The sequence below is a fragment of the Giraffa tippelskirchi genome, chromosome 5, assembly GCF_054371585.1.
Source record: "Giraffa tippelskirchi isolate mGirTip1 chromosome 5, T2T-mGirTip1v1.2.pri, whole genome shotgun sequence".
Classification (NCBI taxonomy): Eukaryota; Metazoa; Chordata; class Mammalia; order Artiodactyla; family Giraffidae; genus Giraffa; species Giraffa tippelskirchi.
Window position 1 is genome coordinate 112,009,873 of NC_137279.1, and position 27,899 is coordinate 112,037,771.

Below are 27,899 nucleotides of genomic sequence, written 5' to 3' on the forward strand. Positions count from 1 at the left end.
TCATTTTCTTGGCAAGTATTTATTCAAGTAGCATCATATGATGAACCAGTGTTGGGCAAGTAACATGAAGGGAAGTGTTTTTTTTTTTTTTTTGGTGGGGGGGTAGTTAGGATGGGGTTGAGAAAGGTTACTTTAAAAGAGATACAGAGATAGACACTCCTTCTTCTTTCCTGGGTGTAGTCACAACTAGATGTGATGTCTGGAACTTCAGCAACCATTTTTCAACTGTGAGCGAATGTTTGTGGGGAAAACCCCTCAGTCTGGAATTCTCTTTTTCACTTGACTCATTCTCCAACCTGACTCGTTCTCCAACTTGACTCTTCCTTGCCCTTCAACCCCTCTGTCAAACAACACTTCCTCAAGAAAAGAACCCTCACACTAGCCTGGTAATCTCCTATTCTCCTTGTTCACCCTTCTCAGGCCTCTTAAGTTTTGCTTTTGACATATGGATGTGCTTTTGACGTCACAGTTTGAAACTATTCATCTATAAGATTATTTGCTCAAACATGTCCCCCTGACTAGACTATAAACTGTAACCCCAGCACCTCATACTATGCCCAATAAATCAGATGTTTCGTACACCATTGTCAAATGAATGAATCAACAAACTCTCACTTTCCCAAGGAAGGATCATGCCCATTTTCAAAATCTACTCCCAGAACTTTAGGCAAATAGACTCCCCTTCCTAACAACTCTCTTCTGTGAAATCAGAGAATGCTGATGCTAGATGAGCCTTGGAGATTTTTTTTTTTTTTTTCAGATAAGCAGACCAAGGCTTTGGGCATTCACTCCATTGTCAACAGTTCCTGTATGTCCTCTCTCTGCCCGCTGCTGTTGGGTGCTGAGGACCCAGAGTTAACTAGGGCAGGGTCCCTGCCCTTTCAGAGCTCTGTCTGGTAGATTTTCCCAATGTTTTCCTCCCTTCTGCTCTCCCCTGACCCAGTTCTCCATCTGTCCTGTGAGGCACTAAAGCCAAGGAAAGTGAGACAGCAAGACACGTGGGGCCCCACTCCCTCCGGGGGTGACCTAGGGGCTTCTGGAAGCTCTCATCTGGAAGGACAGAGAGGTGTCCAGTCAGTGCTGACCAGAGGCTGAAATGGAGGTCTTCTGGCCAGTTCTGCCTGCACACCAGCCAAAGAAAGAAGCCATCAGGGAGTGTCCAGGGTACAATGAATAGCTCGTAGCTACCTCAGTTTCCACAGGGTGACTTTCTCCCTCAGAAGTAGGGGTTTCTGGGCAATAGCAGGGGAAGAATTCAGGCTCCATCTCAGAAGCAGATAGAAGTCCCATGGAAGACTCCTCTGCTTCCACCTCTGGTGCCTCTTCGTTCCTCTCTAAGAGGATGCCAGCCTCACTGACGGGGAGAGCTTCTGAACCCCTGAGGCCTGACCCAGGACTGACAAGGAGACTGAGGACAGGGGTCAGCTCTGGCTCTGGGCAGGGGTGAGGAGACATGCTGAGGTTGTAAAGTTGTCACAACAGGGTACAGGGAGAGAGCTAAGATGTGGAGCTGAGAGAGGTCTGCAGGAGAGATGAGATGCATCTCATCTCATCTGAGAGATGGCTAGCATCTCTCAGCAATGGACTTTCCACTTGGGCACAGTTACCTACACTGGACACCACAGTCCAAGTTTCTGCATCCTCCAGAGCTTTGCTCTGCCTTACTCCCTCCCCTCAGATGAGGGACCTTGTGGAGGATGCCCCATCACCAAAGAATTCTCCCTATGGAGGCAGGCTGGAACCAGAGAGAGCATGACCCTGGGGTTAAAGGGTTCCTTTCCTGGACCTCAGGTGGTTCATCTTGGAGAGGCTGCTGGAGTAGCAGCACCCTGGGGAGAGAAGAAAATGGGAGAGGAATTCATTCAAGGAAAGAGCTGCTCTGTAATTCCTTAAGACATTCTCTATTTGCTTTCCTCTTCCTTCCCCCCTGCTCCCTCCCCCTCCTCCCTCCCCTCTCCTCCCTCCTCCTCCTTGTCCCTCCTCCTCCTTGTCCCTCCTCCCTCCTCATCTCCCCTCTTCTCCTCTATCTCTCCTTTCCCTTCTCCCTCTTTCTTCTCATTTTCTCTCTCTCTGTCCCTCACTCACTCATTCTACCCCTCTCTCTCACTCTCCCTTTCTCTCCCTTCCGTCTTTCCCTCCCAGCACTGACAGTCTTTATACGATTAAAGTAGGACAAGAATGTTTTCCAAGGCTTTAAAATATCCTCGTTAAGGAAATTCACTGGGAGGAAGGAACTTTGCTTAATTTCTTGGAAAATACAAAGCATATGGTGAGAACTGCTGTTGTTTCCTCTGTCTTCCGGATCCCCTCCTGAGGAGATCACGTCTTAGGCTCACCTGTCAGGCACACCAGCCAGGTGGGGCCTGGATGATGATGGCCAGATCCAAATTTGCCACCTCCTATCTGGCTCCTGTCCTGAGTTTTGCTTGACAGGTGAGTTTAGAGACCAGAAAAACACCTTTGAACATCTTCTTGCTAGAAAGAGAAAGCAATAGCTCTTCCCATCTCCCTCAAGGGGTCCTTCTCCCCATACCCCAAGCCAGAGATTCAGTAAACTCACATGGGCCCCACCACACCCCAGAATAATCATTGCAAAGTTTCACTTTGTAGACAGAGGCCAGCTGGGGAGTGGAAGTGGGGAATGGCGGTGAGGAAACATACCTAGAGATAAAGCAGCCTCTGCATCCTAGAATTCTTTGCTGTCTGAGCCACCAGGAAAGCCTTTAAAGAACCTGCCTGCCAGTGCAGGAGACTGTGAGAGATGTAGGTGTGATCCCTGGGTTGGGAAGATCCCCTGGAAGAGAGCATGCCAACTCACTCCAGTATTCTGCTGGAGAAATCCCATGGACAGAGAAGCCCGGCAGGCTACAGTTAATGGAGTCACAAAGAGTCAGACACGACTGAGCAACTTAACACGCATGCACACATCCTTGAAAGACATGGAAAAGACCCAGAAAGGACCAGTTTTGTCCATAAGAGTTAACAGAGTAGTTTACAGTGGTGGTACTTAGATTTTCTGGATCACCTTGGGGGTCCAGTGAAAACTATAAACCTGTTCCCCCCAAAATAGACATATACAGGACAACAAGATTTTTCATATAATTTCAGCAAGTCCATTGAACCCAGGTTAATAATCCCTGTATTAGAGGACAGCATCACATTAGGTCCAGCCAAGAGGGGACCCTGCTTTGTGCCTCAAGCTTTAAAGGGTTTCATGTGGAGCATAATGTAGTCCTCCTGCACTGACACTCATATATATACTAAGAGATAATGGTTCTTTCTATCTTCCTGGTAGCCATGATTGCCTGCAGCCTTCCTGTCTCCTTCCTCCTAGCCCCATAGGTATCACAGCCAACTCCTGATGTTCCTGAGCTCTCTGCCACTCCTCCCCAATCCTCCAGTCCCTCCATCTCTCTGTCCCACACTAGTCTGCCTGTTTCCAATCTCCCCCTCACACCTGGTCACCTGGCTTCTAGACAGCAGGAGATGGAGTGAGCACTGAGCCCTCCTAGCCAGAACTAGCAGCAAGGCAAGGACTGTGTGAGAGGCAGAGCCATTCCCAGATGATGCCTTCTCCTTCTGCTCCATCTTCCTTTTGGTGGGTTCCTTCCCTCTCCAGGGCCTTCCAGGTTCTCTATAGCTTCTACTCTTTGCACTAAAATTCACATCAACTAATATGTATTAAGGGCTTCCCTGGCGGCTCAGTAGCAAAGAACCTGCCTGCTAATGCAGGAGACATGGGTTCCATCCCTGGGTTGGGCAGATCCCCTGGAGAAGGAAATGGCAACCTATTCCAGTACTCTTGCCTGGAGTATCCCATGGACAGAGGAGCTTGGTGGGCTACAGTCCATGGGGTCTCAAAAGAGTAGGACATGACTTGGCAGCTATCAACACCAATATGTATTAAGCACTTCCTATGTGCCAAATGGCCTGTACATGCATTATATCTTTCTCCTTTTACATTGAAGCTTATGAAATGGGTCTTCTTATGTCCACTCAATAGGTGAGGGAGGGCACAGGTTTGGGGAGGTTACCCTCTTCCCACCAGGTTATCAATTGCAGTCAAATTCCTGTTCAGAGCTTCTTTCTTCCAGTCCACTCGGCTTCCTACTAATTTTTATTAATTGCCAAAGACTGATAATGAATGTTCAGGCTACCACCTGCCAGATGGATAAAGCATTTCAGGGTCAGAAAGGTCTTAGAGTCCCACTGCGGAGCCAGCCTCCTTCCTCTGCTCTGTAAGAACTTAGCATAATCGAGGGGAGTTCGCACTGAAGCCTGCTGCCGGGGCTGCGCAAGAGAAGCAGACCCATGAGAGCTTGTGTTGGGGTCCAGAGGGAACTCTCCGATCTCACTGATCAAAATGTAGGGCATCCAGCTCAATCTGAATTTCAGATAAATAAAGGATCATTTTTTAGTAAGTATTGCATAAGGTATATTTAGTCTGTACTAGTCTAAAAAAATCATTCACTGTTTATTGCACTGACACCAAACTTTTAATTTGGCCACCCTGGGCACAGGCCCCTCAGATGTGGGCTTCAGCCAGGCAAGTAGAGAGGAGGGGCAGCTGTGGTTCCCTGTACCCCTACCCCCATAGTTGGACAAAAAAGCTTGGAAAGGCCCATCCAGCCCGAGCTGCCAAGGGAGGGAAACGGAGGCCCTTCTACTCCAAGCTGCCCTCTTTGCCTGCCAGTTCCTTTGCCCTAGGTCACACCCTGCCCCCTCTCTCATCCCCTTCCTAGGCCCCCCATTCTCCCCCTCTGCCTAGGAAGCTTTCCCAGGCCAGGGGGCTCTCTTGCTCTGCTGACCCCAGCACAGGTCTGTGATCTGAACATACAAGACAGCTTGGCTGCCTTTTCTGTGACCTGAGTTGGCAGGGGTAGGAGGGTGGCCAGATCCCCAGGCCAGCCCAGATGCCTTTCAACCCTGGAAAATGCCTTTATGGCAGATTTGCTCACTGGGCCACCATTCCTTGTCTCCAGGAAGCTGAGGGCTGTCCTCAGTGCAGAAAGACGTGAGTCAGTACCCACAGCAAGCAGGCCAGGGGCCCCAGCTTCCTTCCCACATTCACATTCTTTCCAGCCTGGGGTCTGAAGGGGACACAGGACACTTCCTGCTTCTCAAAGGAAACTGTGAGCCATTAAAAGCAGTGCTTTTATGTTTGTCTTCTTTGAATGCATCTTTAAATTAGAGGAGAGTCCAGGTAAGCATCACTCCAGCTCAAGTACCAGGTCAGCAGATGGGCTGAGGGAGTTAAGAAAGGATTGCTGAAGGCATGGCGCACATAGAGACCAAGGGTAGCCAGAGCCCCCGGGGCTGGCGGCTGGAGGACAGGTCCCAAGTATGTGGATGCCAGCCTGGCTGAAGGCTGGTAGCTTCTGGGGTGTAGATCAAAGCCAGCAGTTCGTCACTCTCAGGCTAGGGGTAAGGATCACAGGTAATGATGGGGAGGAATTCGAAGGATTCATACATTGCAGATGGCTTCCCAGATGGCTCAGTGGTAAAGAATCCACCTGTCAATGCAGGAGGTGCAGGTCAGGAAGATCTCCTGGAGAAGGAAATGGCAACCCATTCCAGTATTCTTGCCTGCAGAATCCCATGGACAGAGGAGCCTGGCGTGCTACAGTCCATTGGGTTGCAAAGAATCAGACATGACTGAATGACTAAACAACAACAATGTAGATCGCATATATGGTCATTTGAGGACAACCTCTGGCAGGGAATGTAAGGAAAGCAGGAGCAGTGATTCAGGTAATTCTCTAATCAGCACTGGTGCATAGTGGACAGGCTTCACTTCTTCCAGAATAGAAGCATAAGTTACTGGGACTGCAAGAGGCACCTCTCACTCTCCCAGCTTCTGCCCCTGGGCCTGTGCACCCAGGGGAGAACAGACAAGTTTCTCATTCCTTCCTTTGCCTGGCTCTCTGATTGCCCCTTCCACACTGCCACCCACCTCAGAGCAGCAGAACCAATGAGAGGACCCTCCTCCAGCCACCTACACACTCAGCTTCAGAAAGACCTTGACATCCCCACTTGACTCCAACAGGGCTTCTGGGACCTGGAGCACGGAGTGGGACATCAAAGGTCAGCTCTTCCAGGCCCTTCATTTCTTCATGGAAAAGTGGAAGCCCAGGTGTGTGTGTGTGTGTGTGTGCGTGCGTGTGTGTGTGTGAGTGTGTGACTACTCCAAGGTTACACTAGAGCTTTAGACCATCCAGATCTTAACTGATGCAAGTTCTTTCTGCTATGTTACCCTGATCTTCTCCTCATTTGGGGTAACCTTTTAGGAAATGTTACATTTCAGAGAAAAACACGTTTAAGTCCAATTATCCTGACCCAATTCTCTTCCATAACTAATAAATGCAGACTAGAAACTGACAAATAAGAAATTGCTTTTTAAAGAAAAGATGTGTTTGATTTAAGGCAGATATTACAATAAGAAATATACTTGAAAAGGAACTGTAGTCTTATAACTTACTTATTATTTTCCAAAACAAACAAGTCTTGAACTAAAGAGCCTTGGCTTTGGAGTCGGATGGATCTGGGTCCACAGCTTGGTTCTGCCACTTACCAGCTATGTGACCTGAGGCAGGGTAGTTAACTTCTCTGTGCCTCAGTTTTCCCACTCATAAAATGGGGATAAGAGCAGCATCTATCACACAGGCTTGTTGAGATGACTAAAGGAAAGCGTGGAAAGCACTTAGCCCATGCCTGGCACACTGCAAACCATAGTAATGAGCCAATATCCACTGAGACTTCTTCACACTGTCCCCAACCAGTTTCAAGGCCAACAGGAGCCTCCCACTAATTATTGTTATGAAACCAAGTGAAACAGAACAGTCACTGCCTGATTATAAGAATCCTCTTTCCTGGACTTCAGGCTGCTCAACCCAGAGAATGACTGCTATGTACGGACTGGATTGCTGCTGCTGCTGCTAAGTCGCTTCAGTCGTGTCCGACTCTGTGCGACACCATAGAAGGCAGCCCACCAGTCTCCGCCGTCCCTGGGATTCTCCAGGCAAGAACACTGGAGTGGGTTGCCATTTCCTTCTCCAATGCATGAAAGGGAAAAGTGAAAGTGAAGCCGCTCAGTCATGTCCGACTCTTAGCGACCCCATGGACTGCAGCCTACCAGGCTCCTCCGTCCATGGGATTTTCCAGGCAAGAGTACTGGAGTGGGGTGCCATTGCCTTCTCCGATGGACTGGATTGTGTACCCCCAAATTCATGTTGAACTCCTAACCTTTATTGTAACTATAGTTGGAGATAGGACTTTAAAGAGTTAGTTAAGGTTAAATGAGGTCATAAGGATAGGTCCTAGGCTAAGGGGACTGGTAGCTTTATAAGAAGAGGAAGAGAGAGGCTCTCTTTCTCCCTCCAAGTGCGTGCACTGGGGGAAGGCCTCGTGAACACCCAGCAAGAAGGTGGTCATTGGTAAGCCACAGAGAGAACTCTCATCAGAATGTGACTGAGCCGGCACCCTGATCTCAGACTTCTAGCCTCCAGAACCATAAGAGAATAAATTTCTGTTGTTTAAGCCACCCAATCTATGATATTCTGTTATCGCAGCCTGAGTGAAAATAATGACCAACCCGTGCTGACTCGTTGGAGTATGACAGCTCCCAGCTACAGGGACAGAAAACCACACACCACACCCTGGCAGTGGAGCCTCGTGGTAAAGCACAGACTGCCTGGAAATATCAGCTCTGTCACTACCAGCTGTGTGATGTTGGGCTAGTTACTTAACCTCTCTGTGCCTCAATTTCCTCATGTACAAAACAGGGGCTCATGATGTTGCTGTGGGAATTAAATGGGTTAATGAATAACGTGATCTCAGAGCAAGTCAATCAACAAATACCTACCCAATGCCTACTCTGTGTCAGACACTGGGGGATCTAGCAGAGAAAACAAAAATATTCTTGCCTTTATGGAGCAGGGGAAATGGCTGATAAGATGATAAATGCAGGGGACTTTCTTGGCAGTCTGGTGTTTAAGACTTCACCTTCCAACTCAGGGAGTGTGGATTCAATCCCTGGTTGGGGAGCTAAGATCCCACATGCTTCATGGCCAGAAAACCAAGAGCCCACAACAGAAGTAATATTGTAACAAATTTAATAAAGACTTTAAAAATGGTCCACATCAAAAAAAATCTTTAAAAAAAGAAGGAAGATAAATGCAATAGTGATAAATGCTAAGGAGATAAATAAGGAGAGGGTAGAGTTGGGATGGGGACTGCAGTTTTGGACAGGTAACCAGGGATGGCCTGATGGAAGTGACCATGCAAACACCTGGAGCATTCCAAATCAGGGGAAAGCAAGTGCAAAAGCCTTGAGGAGGAAGCACGTGATCATGTCTAAGGAAGAGCAAGGAGGCTGATCTGAAACAGAGTGAGCAAGAGAGAGCCCTGAAAAAAGAGAAATAATAGGGGCTGGCTTCCCTGGTGGCTCAGCGGTAAAGAATCCTCCTGCAATGCAGGAGACCCAGGTTCAATATCTGGGTTGGGAAGATCCCCTGGAGGAGGGCATGGAAACTTCTTCAATATTCTTGCCTGGAAAATTCCATGGACAGAGGAGCCTGGTGGAATACAGTCCATAGAGTAGCAAAGAGCCAGATACAACTGAAGCGACTGAGCACGCACAGAGTAGGTAAGGCTCTACAGCCGTTGAAAGGACTTTGACCTGTATGCTGTCATGGAAGCCATTGGAGGGTTTTGAGAAGAGACATGCATTGTTTTTGTTCTCTTCTGTTTTATAATATTTATTTATTTATTTGGCTTCACCAAGTCTTAGTTGCAGCACTTGGGATCTTTGATCTTAGTTGCAGCATGTGTGATGTTCCCTGAACAGGGATTGAACCTAGGCCCCCTGCCTTGGAAGCATGGTGTCTCAGCCACTGGACCACCAGGGAAGTCCCTATATATTTTTTACAAGCTCACCTTGGCTACTGCTTGGAGACTGTGCTGTGGAGGATGGAGAGCAAGTATAAAGGAAGCTACTGGAATAATCCAAGTGAGAGATGATAATGGCTTGAACTAAGGTGGAACAGTGGAGGTAGTGAGATGAGGTCAGGTTCTGGATATATTTTATTGGCCGAGCAATATGACTTGCTATAGATTGGATGTAGAAAGTGAGAAAATGAAGAGTCAAAGCAAGCACCAAGGTTTTGGTCTGGCCAACTAGAAAATGTATATTTACCATTTAGTTGCCATTTACTGAGCTTTGAAAGAGAAGCTGGTTTGATGGGAAATATCAGATTCATTTTGGGCACATTGGTTTTAAAATGCCTAGTAACCATCCAAATGGAGACAAAGGGTAAACAAATACACAAGCCTAGAGTTCAGGAGAGATGTCTGGGCTGAAAATAGTTTTAGAATCATCAGCGTATAGAAGATATATAAAGCATGAGACTGGATGAGATCACCAAGGCAACCAAGGTAGATAGAAAAGAGATCAAGGGTTCAAGGTCAAGATAAACTATAATGATACAATTAAGGTGCCTAGTTTGATGGAAGGATGAAAAGTCATACATGATTAGGATAGGAAATAAGTCTCTTAGATGCTGTTTCATAACTAGTTGGCCTCTTGACCTTGATCCCTCCCACATTAAGTGCTCATGGAGCCTGGGAGTAACCAACAGAGAAGAATGAGAAGGAGTAGCCAGCACAGTTACAACGATTCAGTATTTGCAGCTATTATTATTTATGGTCGTTGTTGTTGGCTGTATCACTGCAGCACAAATTCTCAGGTCAGGGTGATGCTATCTAAAGCTGACAGAGGGCACCTGAAGGATCTGAAAATTAGACAGAAATGCTGCCAGATTAATTTTTCATCAGACCAAAAGAGTGATAGAAAAGAAACATACTCAGTTGTGTAGTGATAAAAGCTGGGACAAGGAAGATGAAAGATCTTACCATAGAAAGATAGAAACAGAAAAACATCCCCCAAGTATTAAAGGGAAAAAAAGGAGAAATGGTAAAGTCACACCACCCCCACCCCCTGAAGCTACCCCCTTCCACCCAGCTGAAGGACAGAATAACAGGAGACAATGAGAAGACAGAAATATTTTTTAACTGCTATCTTTGTTTGAAAAGATCAACTACACTAAAACAATTAAGGTGCTTTTTTTGATGGAAGGATGAAAAGTCATACATGATTAGGATAGGAAATAAGTCTCTCAGATGCTGTTTCATAACTAGCTGGCCTCTTTGACTTGCATCCCAAAGGCACCTATGAAATTGTGATTATTTTGCCAAAGCAATAGGGGTTATTTAGGGTCACAGAGGATGGGAGCCATCCATAAGGACCACAATGGGGTGAATACTGAGGCATCTCTGAGCACTGTGATGGAGTGAAGGTGGAAACAACCCTAATACTGAGAGTCCAGGTAACCCTCCAGGTACAAAGCCAGCAACTCAGTTTGCGCCAGGCAAGATGTGGAACAAATATCCAAACAATTCATGTGCAACCACCTAGAAGATGACAAGGTGTGACAAGACTGCCAATGTATCCTTGAGGAAAAACAGATAATGCAAGACCAAATTCAACAACCTCATAGTCCAAGGAGGCAGGAGGGAGATGACAACATGGATCTTAAGTTATTTGGTTACTGTTCTCAAGCAATCCACATGTCATATATACATCACATGTATGTAATAAAGAGGGCTGTCTCTTATTGGGCTCTCATGTGCATGTAATTAAACCCTTTACACAAATTATCATATTTAATTCCAACAATAACCTTGTGAGGGGTGCTATTTTTACTGCCTCCTCCCCTCTCCCTGGTGGCTCAGTGGCAAAGAATCTATCTGCCTGCAATGCAGGAGATGCGCATTCAATCCTTGGGATGGGAAGATCCCTAGAGAAGGAAATGGCAATGCACTCCAGTATTCTTGCCTGAGAAATCCCATGGACAGAGGAGCCTGGTGGGCTACAGTCCCTAGGGTTGCAAAGAGTCAGACACAACTTAGCAACTAAACAAAAACAACCCCTCAAACAAATTATTTGGTTTGGGCATAGGAGGAGTCACTTGACCTTCCCAAGGTCACATGGCTATTAAGCAGCTAAAGTGGGTCTTGAACCTGGGGCTGACTGGCTTTAGAGTCCAAACTTATAATCCCATACCACTGTCTCCTTTCTGTAAGTTTACAGGAATTCACTTTTCTCTTGCCTCTCAGACCTCCTCCACCACTTTCTTGATGTCTACTCTCACCTACTACTCTTCACTACCAGTCAGTCCTAGGCTTGTACCTACCTCCTGGTCAGGCACAGCAATAAGCACAGGGTAAGTACTCAATAAACACTTCCTGAATTAAATATCTGGTATCAACTTTGAGCTGGGTTCTCCAGTATGCAGAGTGATGAAACTCAATCCCAAGGGAGGCAGAGAAACAAAGCCTTTGATGAATGTAGAAGCAAGCTGAGATGGGACCTTTTTCCATGTAACTTTGAGAAACCCTCCACATGGGCCCATAGATTGCTCTTGGGCCATTACTGGCTTCCTGCCATTATCCAGCTTTTCCACCGGCATCAGGAGACTGATGACCAACTCACTCACTGCGTGACAATCCCCATTCTGTCGCCATTATTTTGTCAAAGCAACTGGTCATTTAAGTGGGGCCAGAGGGAGACCACTCAGGCCCTCTAGTGCTATGTAGACATCTAAATATCACTTTTGTCATATGTTTTACCCTTGTTAACTCTTATGTGCTATTTAGTAGGCATGACCCACACAGAAATGTGTATTCCTTTGCCTTTTTGTCCCTAGAATGAAAGTTTGTATCATAACCTAGGAATGGTCTCTAATCACAAAAGTTCTTTAGTGAAAAAGAACAATCATGGCAATTTCTTATTCAGAGGCTTTCTAATGTCAACAGAAGAGATATCATAAAGTGAGAAGGTTGAACTAAATGATCTGGAGCACAGGTTCTGAGTCACCACCCCAGGATTGTCTTCCTAACTGAGACACAGGAGACTGGAAAGATACCTTAGCTGGTGCATCTCTGAATCTGTAGGTCAGGCTCAGTGTCCCCCTCTTTCAGTTTTTCCTAACAACCAGAAACCTAGACTCATGGTTGGACAAAAGATTATTAAACTATTTCCATAACCAAGGGACACCCTGGAGATATTGTCTAAGTGGCAAAATATTAGAATTTCAGGAACATTGCAGTGATTTATGAAAACAATGTGATAGCATATTTGAAAATTGGGACCATACCAGAAAATCCAGGCTTTATATGGTCATATCATCAAAATATAGACTGCTTATCAAAGATATTTTGCCAAACCATTCTGCAGGCTTAGGAGATACAAGTCAAATTCTGTAACAATAGATTTAAGAAAGATCTTTGAGCTCTAGGTCTACAGCCTGCTAGTTGAAGAAATATTTTAGAATCCAAATCCTAAAAGTTTTCAAAAATTTCAACAGAGCCTCCATTTTGTGAAGCCAATTTTTGTTTCCTAAAGCTGGCCGGTGATGCAATACCTCAAATCTCAGCACCAAGGACAGAGCTCACTATATCAGGGAATAATACACGGTTTTTCAACTCTGTAGATGAGAAATTCTTATGAGTTCAAGATGAAATCACAGAATATTAGTGTTAGAGGCAATTAAGTAGCTCAACATTTTTTCACTTTACAGATGAAGAATCAAATGACCTTCTTCACATCCTAAAGCCAGGGCACTAGAACTCAGGTCTTCTAATCCCCAGCCCTGTGCTCTCTCACTGCATGATTCTGAGACCTGGAATCACATACAGATCATTACCATGCTCCTCTCCAGAAAGCTTCCATGATCTGTCAGTGTTCGGTTAACATTAGTGCCAAGAGAGAATATTTGAGGTGACAGGGAAATGTAGAAAAAAACAAAGGAAAGAGAAAGCTCCATGACTCCTCAATAGGGAAAGCTTTTCTTATTACCTTCTGGGAGTGTGACCAGTTGGAGAGAGAGTACAGGTAATGAAGCACAAGTAAGTGAATTGCTATTGCCAAGGTCACAGCTTGGAAGAGTGGATGGCAGACGGGAAGCCCCAGCCAGTCAAACCCAGGACTGGGGAACAAGATTTAGAGACCATTCCCCTAACCCCAAATGTCAGCCAGTCAGCAGCACAGGTTGAGACCCACTGGGGTCTCAACACCAGGTTCTTGGAGTTAAACACAAGCATGGTTCCTTACCTCAGAGATGCACTCAGGCCAGCATGCCCTATCTCTGTGGAACCAGCCATACTACAGTGAGAACAAATCCATGACCCCCAAATGTGGATCCACCCATGGGGAGGAGGCAGAGGCTGTGTAAATCTGGACAACTTATCCAAACTCTCTAAGACTGAGCATTCATCTCTATAGAGTGAAAGTTTAGATTAAATGATCTGGAAGTACACTTCCTCAATCACCATCCCATGATTGTCTTTCTAAGCAAGCTATATGGGACTAGGAAGATACTGTTAGGCAGTGGGTCCCTGAATCTATAGATTAAGCTCAGTGCCTCCCTCTCCAAACTTCCCCTACCAGTCAGGAGCAGTCACTCCCCTGATCTTGCCCTAGACTTACAAATGCCAGGATAACAACATCGGCCATAGAATTGGAAAGAAAGGAGGATATTAATGCAGAGGTTACATGAGGCCAGCTGGCTGAACATCAGAGGCAGCTTTTTATTTTGATGAGCTCTCTGCTGACAAGATCCCAGCCCACATCCTTACAGATTGATAAACTCAAACTCTATCAGGATTCCAAATAAAATTTGATCAGATTTGGGGATACTCATATACACTAACAAATCTTACATGAAGACCAATGAATAAGACCAGAATGCCAATTAAATCACAATGAGAAATATAACTGTCAAGAGAATTGGAAACTTACTCAAGCTGACCTGTCTCTCCATGGGAGTCAAATTATAGAAACATTGAGGAACTGGCCAAGACAAGTTAACTAAGTTATTTCATTGTTTAATGGCATCAGGCTCTCTTATCCTGCCATACTCGTCTCAACAATTGGGGTTCACCTGACAGTGGCAAGTTCCTCCCAATAACTACAGGGTGTTAGATGAACTCTGATGCTTTTACCTGGCTGATTCCCCTTCCTTCTGCTTCATTTTTTAATTTCCCTTCTGACTGGTACTTCTTGTATTTGTGTGTGTGTGTGTGTATGTGTGTGTAAATTCATTTACCATCAAGTCCTTTTGGTTTCACTGGCATTTTCTTTCTTGAAGTTTATCTTTGTAACTCTACTCTGACCCATCATATATTGGTGTTTACTACTCATTTGCCAAGTTTAGGGATTAGAGGAGGGACATTTTATCAGTTAGATTTGTAAGATCACAGACCACTCTCAAACTCAGTACTTTAAAACCACAATCATTTATGACTTTTCCTGCATCTGTGGATAAGTTGATCTCAGCCAGACCTGCTCCTATATCTGGGGGGTCTGCTGAGAATCATCTGATCTGAACTGTACTCAGTTGAGGAGGCTCTGGTCTTCATGGCTGTCACCCTCTTTGGACCAGCAAGATAGCTAAGGTATGGTCTTCTGAAGGCAGTGACAGCTGCAGGAAATGAGGCAGAAACCCCCGTGACCTCCTGAAGCCCAGGCTGGGAACTGGCACACTGAAACTTTCAAATTCCCCTACTGGCCAAAAAAGCACATGGTTGAACCCAAAGTGAAGGGCTAGGAGAAACTACAAAGAAACTTCATACATTGGTACTTGGTGTGGTCTTAAACATCTATTTCACAAACAAGGAAACCTGAAACTCTGAAGGATTTTGGAAAATGGACTCCAATTCCCCTGTCTCCAGATGCACGCTCTCCCCCCTCAACTTCTCTGACTCCTCCTGCCCCAGCAGAACCTTGATACAGAATTAGGCATCTTCTGTGCCTCTCAGACCCTGTGGTTGGTTGGTCCTCATGCTCCTGCACCATCAGATCCCATACCTCTGCCTGCCCCAGTTCTGAGTCAGCAGTGCCCCCCACCCCTGCCCCGGCTGACTCCTTGAGGTCCTTGTCTGGCACTTTCCTGCCCTGCTCCACCTGCCCCACCACCATAGCCAGCGGCCAGCACTCATTGCTGATCTGGGAAAGCAGCATGCCCCCTGCCTTAATTCCTATTCTGGGGGGCGGGGATGTCCTGGCAGTGGGGTCTCTGCTCCATCCCTCTTGTTGTAGCTTATTCTACAATTGGCCAGGGCTGAAGGGTCTTGGCCTGCAGACCACAGACTAAATGGCCCAGGGTAAGCCGGGAGTGCTATCCTAAAATGCAGGAAATTTGGAACTGACCTCTCAGGCTGCCTTTTCAGAAGCTGCTTGGAGATAATTCAAACCCAAGGGGAAGAATTACCAGGAGCCAAGAACTTGTGACTTCCCCAGGGTCCCACCAACTCTGTTTGGAGCTTTCCTGAAATCTGTAGTCATTTATTCAACAAGAATTGATCAGGTACATACTGTTCATTAACACTGTGCTAGTCAGAGATAATGCAAAGATGAATTAGATAGTGTCCTTGGACATAGGAAGAGGAGGCACAAGCAATTACAACATGATGACTGCCACGTAGAGGAGTAGACCTGGTACTCTAGGAGCACAAGGGAAAAAGGGCCTGAGTGAGCTTATATGTAAGACCTGGAGAAAGCTCTGAAAACAAGGTGATGCTCCAGCCAGGACTTGAAGGATACACGAGTGTTTGCCAAGTACACAGGATTCAGGGGAATGGACTGAGGGAAGCACCCCAAGTCAAAGGACAGTATGGGCAGAGCCCAAGGAGCATGTCATCTTGGCATTGTTGAAGAACTCACGCAGGAAGGTCAGGGAGCGCAATGAGGTAGGACTGGTCTTGTGGGCTTAGTTGCATTAAGTTTGATGAAAGGAACAAAAACAAAACAGAATATTATTTCTATCTTATATAAAGGCCAGATATATGATCCAGGACTAGTATGGATTCTACCAGCAGGGAGCCAGGATCTTTCTATCTTGCTTCCCTGTGCGTAGACTTGACCTCAGGGTCAAGAAGGGACATCTTATTCCATTTGACACAACAGAGCAGAGAGTGTGCGAGGGCTGACTCTTAAAACAGGACTTGTAGGACGCTACCAGCTAATACCTCGCTTACTCCTTCCTTAGTCACTTGACCACACCCAGCTACAAGGGAGCCTGGGAAATGTGGCGTTCTTGCAAACTCTCACCCAGCCCCAAAATGACGGTGCTAAGCAAGAAGAGAGTACCAACATTCAGGGACAAAAATCCACATATGTTATGAAAGGAGTTTAAATTTTGCACCACAGCAGATGATGAGTCATTGAAGAATTCTGAAGAAAGAAGTAACAGATCTGACTTGCATCCTAGAACAATAACTCAGGATGCTCTGTGGAGGAAAAACTGAAAGGGAAAAGACAGAGGAAACTATACAAAGACCACTTCAAAGCATCTACAGCCAGGCAGACAAGAAGGTGGGGCAGAAAGGAGAGATGCCAGGGAGGTGAAAGTGATAGGAGTAAGTGATCACTTGGCATAGAGGATGCGACATGGGAGGGAGTCAAAAATAACCCAAGTTTCTAACTTAAGACAATAGTGATGCTCAATGGTTAAATTTTTAAAAATGAAGAGTTGTTATGTGGGATTAAATAAAATAACATTTGTAAAATGCTTAGAACAGTATCAAGCACATATAAGCACTCAGAAAGTGATCCTTAAATCTCTGGTATAAGAAAAGGCCCTAGGTTAACAGTCTTTCTTACTGGATCCTACATAGAAAGATGAATGATCTTCTGTAACCCTGTCTCCCCTCTCTCCTACTCTCCTCCTCCTCACTCCAGATTGAGTGAGGAGGTGTCGGTATCCTGGCCGTGAATAGGCAGGGCACTGCCAGTGCTGGGTCACCAAACAAAGCTAAAGAGAATGACCCAAAGGGATCCAGGTTTTTCAGCCCATTCACAAAGACCTTTCGGAACCCACCCAGAACAGCCAGGCAGTTCTAATTTTAAATCAGAGGAGTGGGAAATACCAGGTCAAAGGATTTGATCTGTGAGCCAAGTGGGTAGGCAGTTGGGTGCAGAGTCTGTGATCACATACTCACAGAATGATGGGGCGGGGGGCGTGTACTTCCCAGCCCCTACCTCAACAAAGTCAATCATATTTAGAATTAAAATATTCCTTAAGAAATGACTCAACTAGTTGAGAACATCGTAGCTATTTTCTTTATACTCTTCTATTTTTTACGATTTTTCTATTGAGACTGTGTATTTTCAAAGAAGAGGAAATAGAATTTCACACGCATGTGAAGACGCGCGCGCGCGCGCGCACACACACACACACACACGCCCCCCCCCCCCCCAAAGTGCTGGCCTGCTGTAGCTCTGAGGAAAGGTGGGACCCCTGGCCAAAGAGGAAGCTTACTGATTCTCATCAACCAACCATCATGGAGCGGAAGACCCCTCTCCCCATTAAACCTCTCTGCCAGGGGCTAACTGACTTTGCTATTGGCCCGAGGATGCTCCTTTCATCCTATTGGTCAGCCCTCTGGGCCTTGCCCCGCCCCACTTGGAGACTTAATTTCATCAAACATTTTTCAGGTGCCTCCTGTGTGCCAGCAGCTGAGGACATAAAGATGACTAAGCTTTGGCCCGCAGCCTGGAGTCGCTCACACGGAGAGACCTATTAGGACTGGCCTGCTCTGGCGGTCGGAATCTGGCTGGAGCTGCATGTTCGTGCTCCTTTGGCAGATGGAGATGGAGGGGTCTGGACCAGAAGGCAGTGCCTGCGGAGACAGAGCTGAGTCGGGAGCTCAGATTTTCAGCTACCACCCCCATCTTCTGGGAGAAGCCAAACTAGAGATAAACAGAGCCCTGGCCCCCAAAATGCTGTGCCTGTGCCTAAACAACCCTCCCCTTTCCATCTTAGGATTCAGGGGTACCCGGCCTCCAGCCTTGCTCATTACTGCTTTGTTAGGAGAGGGACTTGTGAATTACGGAGACAGGGGCTGACCTACAAGACCTCAGCTTGACTGTGTGGGCGAGTTTCTTCGTTAGTGCGCCACCTGCAGGACACTGGTGAAAATGCAGCCCCGCAATCACCCCTTCGCATCCTGGAGCTTCCGTAGGGCTGGGGCACACCGCGTTCCCCACCCGGTCACTCTTGAAAGGTTGCCAGTTGGTCAGTGGGGTTGTTTTGTGAGGGTCAGGGAGGGAGGCCGGAACCTGCTGAGGGGACCGAGCTCCCATCTGCCTTCAGCTGACTAGAAACTGAGCTACTTAGAACCTGATCCAACGTGTTTTTTTCCAACCCAGTTTGATTGAAGTGGTGGTCACCTGAAACCCAAGACTAATGGATGAACACAAGGCGGCCCTCTCAGCCGAGCACTCTCCCTCCCTGCACCCTCTTGGAACCAACCTCAACAGGCAGGAGGCGCCATTACCATGGGGGCCTGGATCTGGGCTCTCTCTGAGCAAGTCGGAAATGCCACTCTAGAAATCTCAGGACATCAATATTTCATGCCACTGGAGCTGTCTTTGTTTTTATGCAAATTGCTCGGGCTGCCAGATGGGCAAGGACTGGCAGCATCATCTATCACCGGGTTGTTCCCTCCCTGAAACCTCACTCGCTGCCAGGCCCCCGCAGGTTGGGGTCAGCTGTGGTCTCCTCTCTTGCTCTCTCTGCATGGTGGGCCACGGTCCTGTCCTGAACACTGGGGGACGCAGAGGAAGCCAGAGGCCAGGTGACCACACTGGGGGACCCACAGATGAAAGACTTCAATGATGAGATGGAAGACAGTTCATCACTTCAGTACTACAAGGCAGGCATCACAGGGCTTGTCATCCCCAGTTTGCAGATGAAAAACCGAAGTTCAGGGAGACCAAAGGGCTTGCCCAAGATCACCCAGCAAGTTGAGTAGCAGAGCTGGCCCAGGGTGCCCTCCCGTCCTTCAGCTGCACCTCGAAACTGATAGCTCTGTGAGCTGTGCTCTGGAGGCTCTGCCTGTGGTCTGCATGGTTCCAGCTTCTGCAGCTTCTGTCCCCACAGCTGGGCCACCGGACCCCACTAGCAACCTCAGCCAGGCCACAACTAACCCTTGTCTGGTTCCCTGGGCTTGAACCCATGTCCAGGAACCTATCCAGTGGCCGCTTCCCCTAGCTTCCTTGCTCTTAACATGTTCTTGCCCTTCAGGATCAGGAGTAAGAGATACCCCAATGCTGACTCCTACCTGGTGGCAGAACTCCATGGATCTCTGGGCTCTGCCCTGTGGAGGCACCAAGCCATTGTGCCCATACCCCAATACCAACTTCTAAGCTGGAGTCGCACACCCTTGGAATTGCTCAGCATGACATCCTTCCTAACCTTGCTGCCAGCCTATCCCACCCCAGTCAGTGGGTTTCGTCCTACCAGCCAGCCCCTATGTGCCCTTTCTCCCCAGTGTCCCTGACCATGAAGGGACCAGACCCCATTCACAGCCTTCAGTCCTGCCTGGTTCATCCCACACCTCCAGGGTTCCAGGGTAGCCATGGTGATAAGAGTGACACTCGGGGTGGGACCCTCCAAGCCTGCAGCTCTAAATCCCAGGGCAGAGCCTGCAGGGATGGGTCAATTCCCTGTGATGTCGCTAGGCTGGAGCCAGCTCAGTCAAAGGCTGCTGTAGAACGGCCCTATGCAGGGGAACCGGGAGAACTGTGGCTAACTTACTGGGGGACCTTGAGTAAGTCATGCGTTTCTGCATCTGGATAACTCAGAAGTTGGGATCAGTGACTTACAAGGTGCCCTCTAAGTCTCTGCATCTATGAACCAGTGGTCACTACTCCTAACCACTCTTATCCTTTTTAATTCTCCTCTAGGACAGGGTCAGCATGAGATGCAGTAAATGGTTATGGCCAGAGTTATGCTGGGCCAGTGGCCTTTGCACAAGCCCAGAAGCGTCACACAGTCTGGTCGACCCCCAGCAGGGCTGCTGTAGAGGGACTCCCTACATTCAGAAGAGGCTGGAGCGGACCACTCCTGATACCTCCCGACTTCAAAATTCCAAGTCTCAGGTTCTGCATCTCATAGAAAAAGCACAAAGTCCCACGGACCATGTCCTATGATGGCGTGTTATCATCTCACCCTTACGTCACAACAGCCTGGCAATGTAAACTGCAAACTCCCTTTGACAATTGAATAACTGAGACACAGAAAAGTTAAGAAATGCCCACAAGGCCACACTACTAGAGCCTGAACCCAGGTGTGTCTGAGTCCAGAGCAGCCCTCCACTACATAGCGCTCCATGGAAGGGACCCTGGCATCATACAGGCAGGATATTCCTGAGCTTGGAGTTTGTAAGGTAAGCCAGGCTTTCACAGGCATCAGTGCCTTCCTCAGCACATGCTATTTTGTGCATGCATGGAATGCCCTTCTCCCTGTCCCTCCTTTTACTCCACAAACCAAAGCTCTTCTCTGCTTTGGAAGATCCTGTTTATTTTACAAGGCTCAGCTCAGGCTGCTCCTGAGAGATGAGACCTTCCCCTCCTCTTTTTGCTTTTCTCCCTCCTCTACCCCAATCTAAGTGCTCCCACCTCTTGTGATCCCCTAGGAAAGATGCTCCTTTTATTTCCCCAAGCAGCAGGCTCAGAGCTGAGTGCTGGCTCATGCAGCATCTATCCAGTCCTCTCCATATCGCATGAAGCAGTGCTTGCTATTTCCGTTTTACAGTCATGGATCCGCACACTTTTGCTCTTCCCGGTTTCCCCCACCACATCTCTGTCTCCAGCACTGAGCACAGAGCCAGGGCATGCATTAGGTGCTGAGCAATCCTGTGCTCCAATGACAAAAAACTGCTTGCACCACTAACGTCTTCAGAGGCTAAGATGAAGCAGGTCTGCACTTTGGAACCATGAGCCTGAGCCATTCAGATCTGATGGTGGCTTGTTCTCCCACATGCAGAAAACAGCTCCTTTTTTGCTTCCAGCCTTGACTCCCTCTCCCCCTGCCCAGGCCATCCCTCTCTCTTGATGCCAAGTATGGTACGAGAGTATATAGTTGGTGACGGATGCTCCCTTGAAATGCATGCAGCCCTGCTCATCCTTTTTCCCCAGAAACTGGAGCACAGAGGGTTAGGTCACAAGGATGGGTGCAGACTGAAGCCTGAGAGGCCCCAGGATCTGATAGGGGGTTCATTTTTCATGGTTCCACGTCCAATTGGTAAGACAGTGGGGGGCAACCGGCCCCTGGTCCTGCTCCAGCAGGTGGTGGTAATAGAGCCAGAGGTCATAGTGGAGAGCAAGGAGATCAGATTCTTGGGCAAGAACCAAACTGGACTGCATCACTGGGCCTGCACGCGGGGAGAAGAGGGTCACAGACACATCCAGGTGGGGGAGGGGCAGGGTGACTGGGGAGGTCAGACCTCAAGAGGGCAGCATTGAAAACAGTAAGGACTTTAGCTCATGGGTGTCAGATCATGTTCCAGGGAGCTGGGGAGGTTCCACAGAGCAGGGCATAAAGGGGTCCAATAGGCAGAGTTCAGGACCCCCACCCCTTCCCTATCTCAAGCAGAACAGCCTCTCTTTGTCTGTGTTCTATACTGGACCTGCAGACAAAACTTCCTTTGAAGGAAGAAAGGATTGCGCTGTGATGCAGATGAAGAAGAGAACTCACCGTGCCCTGGATCTTGGTCCTTGGCTCCTGTCGCCCAGTCTCAGGTTCAGCTGAGTGTGGAAACTACCAGCAGGTGCCCCAGTTGGTGAACAATCTACACCATCACTGGAGAGCCTGGGTGGCTCGTGTAGACACTACCTCATGTGGTTACTCTCTTCCTAAGCACCTCCCACTCCAGTCGTCAGAGGATCACTCCCGCCATCACACTGCAGGTCCCCTCTCCACGGATGACGCCATCAACTGTGTGTCTTTTCTCAGCCTGGAGCCCCTTTCCTTTATAAAGCTCAGGTGCTACCTCCCTGGGGAGCCTCACTAACTTCTTCAGGCAAAGTTAGTCCCACGTACATACCCCCTACCTACCAGCTGCACTGTACATCTACATACCTTCCACAAAAGTGAACTCAGGATTGGTAGATTCACATTTCAGCTCTGCAAGCAAACCTCCCTGGTGACTCAGTTTCCCTACTTAAGATAATAATAGTATCTGCTGCCATTGCTGGGGGCTAGGGAGGGGTATTCAAATGAGATAATATATCTAAAGCACTAGGCTGGGCCCAATCCCTGGGTTGGGAAGATCCCCTGCAGAAGGGCATGGCAACCCACTCCAGTATTCTTGCCTAGAGAATCCCCATGGACAGAGGAGCCTGGTGGGCTATGGTCCTTGGGGTCACAAAGAGTTGGACATGACTGAGAAATTTTCATTTCTAGGCCCTATACCTGGCACAGAGTAAGTGCTCAATAAATGATAACTGCTGTAAATATTTCTCATTGTCCAGAGAGTTTTTGTGAGCCATTCCAAGTTCCATCTCCTGCACCTTTTCCCCACCATGACTTTTGCACATGCATCTGAAATGTGTTTGCATTTTGTTCCCAAGTAACTCTTTTGACAAGAATGACAGGTTCCCATGCCAATGAGAATAGAGCAGAGAAGCAATGTCAGGAAGAGAAAATAAATGAGAAAGATAGTTTATTTATAGTTTTATAGCAATCAGGAGTCTCATTTTTTCTCCCCATAGAAAGTCCTGTTTCTTACCCAGCATTTATGGCATTGTGTTCTTTAGCTGTGACCCCAATGACCCTATTGGCACCTAACCTCCTTGTTCACCTGGCAGGTGGAGGGAGCAGTGCCCTCTGAGAAGCACCCTAGGCAGCAGCCATCTGCCCACACATAGCAGGACGCGGGGCTGCTTGACTCATACACACACTGGGTCTCAGCACAAGCAGCCCCCTCTTCCCCTGTCAAAACCCCTTCCCAAGCTCAGAGGAATCAGACCCTCAGGGATGGTGAGCCTCTCCATGGCCTGGAGCTTATCTGCAAAGTAACACTTCTTTTTGGGGTATGATCCACCGTTTCTGTCCCCTGGACCACGAGCACCTTGGAAGGTGTTCACATTTGTTCTCCCACAATCCAAGCACCCAGCACAGCTTCTGTGCCCGATAACTGGCTGTTGAGTAAATGAACAGTGTAACCAGTTGACATGTCCCTAGAGGAACTGAGAAGCTGTGGCCCCTACCCCTATCCCTCTTAGACAGGATTCAGGTGTCCAGAAGCGACTTCTCAGAGCCCTCAGGGAAAGGGATGTGAGTCCAGCCAGGTTGAGCCCAGCTACCCAGGTGGAAGAAGTACCCCAGTATTCCTTGCCAGCCCATCTCCATCTCCAGGAGGGGCATCTCTAGGGCAGAGAAGGCAGGCACACCCCTGGGCAGCAGGATAAATGCCAAACATGCAGAGTCCCTTACCCTCTGAGACTCTACTCTCTTGTCCACTCCTCACAGGGCAAGGCCACCCTGAGGGGAAGCAATAACAGGAAGAGAGAGGCTGCGGGGGTAGGGGTGGTGGTGAGAAGGGCATCCTTTATTGATGAACTCATTAGCTATTGATGAGAAAGGCTCTGGTGATGAGAAAGGTCTCAGCTCCCTGTCCACGGGAGCTGAGCTGGGATGGGGCCAGGGTATTTCTGGTGGGCCGCAAACACTTCCTGAGCCAGAACTCAGACTTTAGTTCAAGGAACTGGTAAGGTTCCTTGGAGCACCAGGATCCATGGAGCACCAACTCTCCTCCAAAATGGAGGAGAGCATCATGCCAGCCCCTCCATGAGAAAGAACAAAAAGATCTGCTATCCCAAGATCACCCAAAATACCCACCAGCAGGGCCTCTTGGGCAGTAAAGGCACTGTGCACTGATGTCTGAAACCAAAAGGTGTACTTCACCTAGGCTACTACATCACTATGCCAGATGTTGTTTTATGTATATTAATTTAGCTAAATCTCACAGCAGGGCTGTGACAGATGAACTATTTATGGATGAAGAAATGGAGGCTCAGAGAGGTTAGGTAGTTTGACCAAGATCACACAGCTTGTAGCTGAGCCTGGATTTGGACCCAGGCAGTGGGCTCCAAAGCCCATGTGCTGAGTCATTGTGCTGTGGTCCCTCAGAAAGATTAAGGGATAAGCTCAAAATGATGAGCTGGTAAATGTAAACTCAACACCAAGCCTTCTAACCCCAGTGCAGTCCTGTTCAACCTTTCTGTCTCTTCTTCATGCTGTTATGCAAAGAGAGCACCTATTTAGGTGATGAGGGCAAAGAGCTGAGACTGTTCCCTCTCTCTGCATTGGCCCTTTGGGGGTGAGACCTTCTCTCTCCTCCAGGCCAGGGCCCTCCCAGGTGCCTGCAATTCTGGTTGGAGTTGGAGAAAGAAGCCTTCCCTGGTTGATCAGGTCAGGGTTCTATTCCCCAAGCCCAGTGGCACTGAGGCAAGTCCCCGGCTGTGCCTTTACCCTAGCCTTTCTCACAGGTGGCCAGGAGTGGGGAGGCCCAGATGGAGTCCAGGGCCCTGTCAAAGAATCTCAGTGCCAAGGATCAGTCACTGAGCAAAACCATCCTGACTTGATCATCCATTTATGGGCAAAATATCCTACAAGCTGGGAGTAATGATGGGGAGATACAAACTCACCACCACCACCCTCTGTGCCTACATGTTATCATTTGCTCTTAGGACACTGGGTCAAACTAATTCAGCCTCTGGGCTCAGCATCTGATCTGTGAACTGTCAAGTGGAGGGCCATCATTTTGCCAGGTTTGCCCCTGGTGCTCTGCACTTTGCATCCTGCCCACTGATCCTCACTAGATCCTCTCTCTCAAGCTTCCTCCAGAGCGAGAGACAGCCAAGGCGATCCTATTTCATAGGATAGGATTTCTGAATCCCAGGCATCAGCTGGGCAGGCTCCTCCTGCCAGTCTGCCCGTCTGCCCGGAGACCAGCAGATCCCCTCGGCCATGGAGAGCTGATCTAGAGGAGCATCCAAGCCTACTCAGGCCAAACCAGAAGCACCTCCTCATCCACTGCTCCTGCTGGTAAGTTCTTGGCCACATTTTCCCCTTTGATCCACACATCGATTTCTGCCCCTGGATCTTACCCGCCACATCAAAGGGCCCCAAGCATCTTTCTCCTAGAGCTCCTGAAGCATTCTCGGGAAACTGCAAGCATGAGCTCTCCACATAGGCTTGTTTCCAGCGTGTTCTTAGGGAAATGCATCACTCTGACGGTCCACATTCCTAGGCTGTTTAGTTCAGAACCTTCCAAGAACACCAGTTTCAATCCCTCAGCTAAAACTGAGCCTTGTCTTTGCACCAGAAGAAAGCTGAGCTGTCCTGGGATCCCCACCCACTATGTTCATTCCTGCTCCAGAAATTCCAGAGCTTTCTTGGGGCTTAAGGAGGCCCCTGAGCCCCCTGCTCAGTGTCCCACATAGGAGCCAACAGAAGAACAGATCCAGAAACAGAAGAGCTTTGGTCTAGTAGGACAGACAATGGCCTCTGTGGTATTTCATCAGGCACATAGGCAGTTTCCACCACCCACCCCACCCCACACAGCCAGATGTCTGCAGTTCCACCACAAGTGCTTCGTTCCACTAGCTCACGCTTTTGTGTACCAACCAATGAATTATTCAACCAATATTTACAAAGGTTCTTCTATGTGCAAGGCAACATTCTAGATATTGGGGTCATCTGAGGATATGAATCCTTCCCCCAAATCTTTCTGATAATAATAATAATGTGTGTTATTACTATCTTTGCTTTATAGATAAAGCAGTTAAGACACAGAGATATTAAGTAACTTGCCCAAGGTCATACAGCTTAATACATCCTGGAAACACAGCTATGTGTTCCAGAATGGTTCTTTAGGGAGGTGATCCCAAGAAAATAACTCAAGATTGAGAGTTCTAGCAAAAAGGAGAGGCTAGCATTTGGCATTTTGTTGTTCCGTGTCCACACTTAGCCCCAGGACTTGCTTCCCCAGAACTAGGCTGCCCTGGGGCAGGGAGAGGACAGTGAGAAGCAGGCAGGGGTGGTGGGTGACTGCCAGGTGGAGCGGGGTCAAGCTGGTCCCTCCTCTCTGGTTCTCTGGAGGGTACCACATGTGTCCACAGGCCCCAGGACAGGCTGCAGAGACCAGATGAGGGCGGGGTCCCACCACAGTGCAGGAGAAAAAAGGCCCAGGATGCGTGTCAGGCTGAGGAAGGTGGGAGTTGATCTGGGTATGGAGGAATCCACTAGAGGCCTTGTGCAGGGGAGACTGGGTCCATCTGGCTGTGAAGTAACCACATGGGGAGGCCATGGGGGCAATCAGGCAAGAGGGGAGGTCTTAACAGGTAGGTGGATAGGGGAGTGGGAACAGCAAGATGTGACCTAAAGAAGGCAGATCCCTCATGGTCTAGAAACTGATGGGGTATGAAGATCAAGGAGAAGGAAGGTTTTACCTGAACACAGACCCAGACGGGAGCACAGCCTGGGAGGAGAAAGCCTGTGCACTTGGACAATGATGGGGCACTGAAAAAAGACCCCAATTATGCTCTCAAAACCAGGCCAAGACAAGGCAGCTAGTCCTTGTGGCAGGCAGGTCCAGGCTCCTAAACACTTTATAATCAACCTTTATGTAGAACTTACCATCTGTCTGGTGCTATTCTAACCTGTGTGTTTTACAAACAATTTACTCCTTTAATCAGTTTAACAGAACTAAGATATAGGTAGTCTCCCCATTTTACAGATCAAGAAACTGAAGCAAGGAGAATAATTGACTTGCATAGGACTAGTTGGTCATAGTTGCAAACCTAGGCCCACTGACTCCAGAATCCAGGCTTGTAATCGCTGTTCAAGCTGCCTTCTGGGAGGGTGGCAAAGGGGATGAGACGGTTTTAAGTAAATTTATAATGATGAATTGTAACGTGTTACTGAGAAAATCAGGTGCATCCCTAACCTTGAACAAGGCTGCAGAAGTATTTTCCCCAGTGTCAAGGGGGAAGATTCCAGTTTCATGGTCAATAGCACTTACCTTGTAAGCCCTTACATTCCTGCCGGAAGGAATTATCCTGTGATCATTCTTTTCAGCATCGCTGCTGTTGCTCAGGATTTCAACGAATGAAGATATTGTTCTGTCTCTTTCAAAAGATAGCTCTGTCCTTGAGCAGTCCCTGCAGGGAGAGAGACACACTGCCCACACAGGGCCCACCCTGCCCTGGCAAGGAAGAGAGCCACGTGACTGGCTCCCAAGCCCCTCCAGCCCTCCTTGTCTTCTTTCAGTGACTCTAAATAACAGGACATCCTCCTGTTCTAAGAGGTAGACAGACTAGACAGGGGCGGGGGTGTCAGGGCATACCTGGATCAGAAACATCTGTGGACGTGGGTGGTTTGTGCAGCTGCAGGTTTGTACATGGCAGCCCACACGTGGGTCTCTGCATATTTGCACATGAGCACATGTCTGTCTGTGTGCACAGGTGTCTTGGAGATTTCCCTTGTAGCAAGCACGTATCTGTGACTATTTGGATGAGAAGGCTCACGTAGCCATGTTGACGTGTGTGCCTGAGTATGTCTACGGGGGTCTGTGGCAGTGAGTGTCTGTGTGTGACTGTGGCAGTGTATAGATCTATATCTCTGTGTGTCTGTGTCCTGGGCAGCATCCCTGGCTGAATGAGACTAGGTCACAGACAGCAGTGGATCTGCTATTGTGGGACTACAGTTTGGAGGGGAAAATGTTGGCTTTGCAGCTGGAACACATGTGTTTAAGTCACAGCTCCATAACTTAGTGACCAAAGGACCTTTGACCAGTCACATGCTTTTCTAGTGGGCTTCCCAGGTGGTGCTAGTTGTAAAGAACTCACCTGCCAATGCAGGATAAGTAAGAGACACAGGTTCGATCCCTGAATTGGGAAGATCCCCTGGTGGAGGGCCACTCCACTATTCTTGCCTAAGAAATCCCGTGGACCGAGGAACCTGGCGGGCTACAGTCTATAGGGTCACAAAGAG

At 48.1% G+C, this 27,899-nt stretch overlaps 1 long non-coding RNA gene across 2 annotated transcripts; it reads right to left on the minus strand.

Moving 5' to 3' along the window:
• On the minus strand, positions 1–27,081 carry LOC145507039 (uncharacterized). Of its 2 annotated transcripts, none has more exons than XR_014054518.1 (3): positions 26,929–27,081; positions 2,337–2,475; positions 1–1,829 (listed from the first exon to the last, which is right to left on the minus strand). It is a non-coding gene; the product is annotated as an uncharacterized LOC145507039 (long non-coding RNA). The 2 variants fall into 2 exon arrangements; XR_014054519.1 differs by lacking the exon at positions 26,929–27,081 and adding an exon at positions 11,250–11,534.
• Positions 27,082–27,899: the final 818 nt, after the last annotated feature.